Here is a 445-nt window from a genome sequence, read left to right as displayed (position 1 = left end):
GATATTTCAGGAATGGCTGGGAGTAACCTCACTTGTATAATTCTCTATCTATGATGGCGAATCTTGCGACTCGCACTTTTAGCTTTCGTGCAGTGGTAGGGTCTAAAGGGAGGTTGTCACATGTCATGTAGTTAACAATTTCATCTTTCCAGCTAGATTCATGTTCTTCTGTTGCAAAAACATTAAAACCAACCTTCTCGATTTATTTCTTACTGAGCGTCAGGAATGTTATCTTTTGACTATCGATGTTGGCTAAGGAGCTTGCTAGTTTCGCTAAACGGCCAGCCTCTTCATTTTCATTCCTGGGTACTTGTTTTATCTCGTAATTCTCTAGCCGGTCAAGAAGCTCGTTAACTCGAGTCAAGTATGTGCGCTACTTTTCTTCTTTGGTTTCATAAGTGTCAAGGACTTGATTCACTATTAGCTGGGAATCACTGTGAACTAT

The sequence above is a fragment of the Henckelia pumila genome, chromosome 4 (assembly GCF_033568475.1).
Source record: "Henckelia pumila isolate YLH828 chromosome 4, ASM3356847v2, whole genome shotgun sequence".
Classification (NCBI taxonomy): domain Eukaryota; kingdom Viridiplantae; phylum Streptophyta; class Magnoliopsida; order Lamiales; family Gesneriaceae; genus Henckelia; species Henckelia pumila.
Note: the sequence above shows the minus strand (reverse complement) of the source record.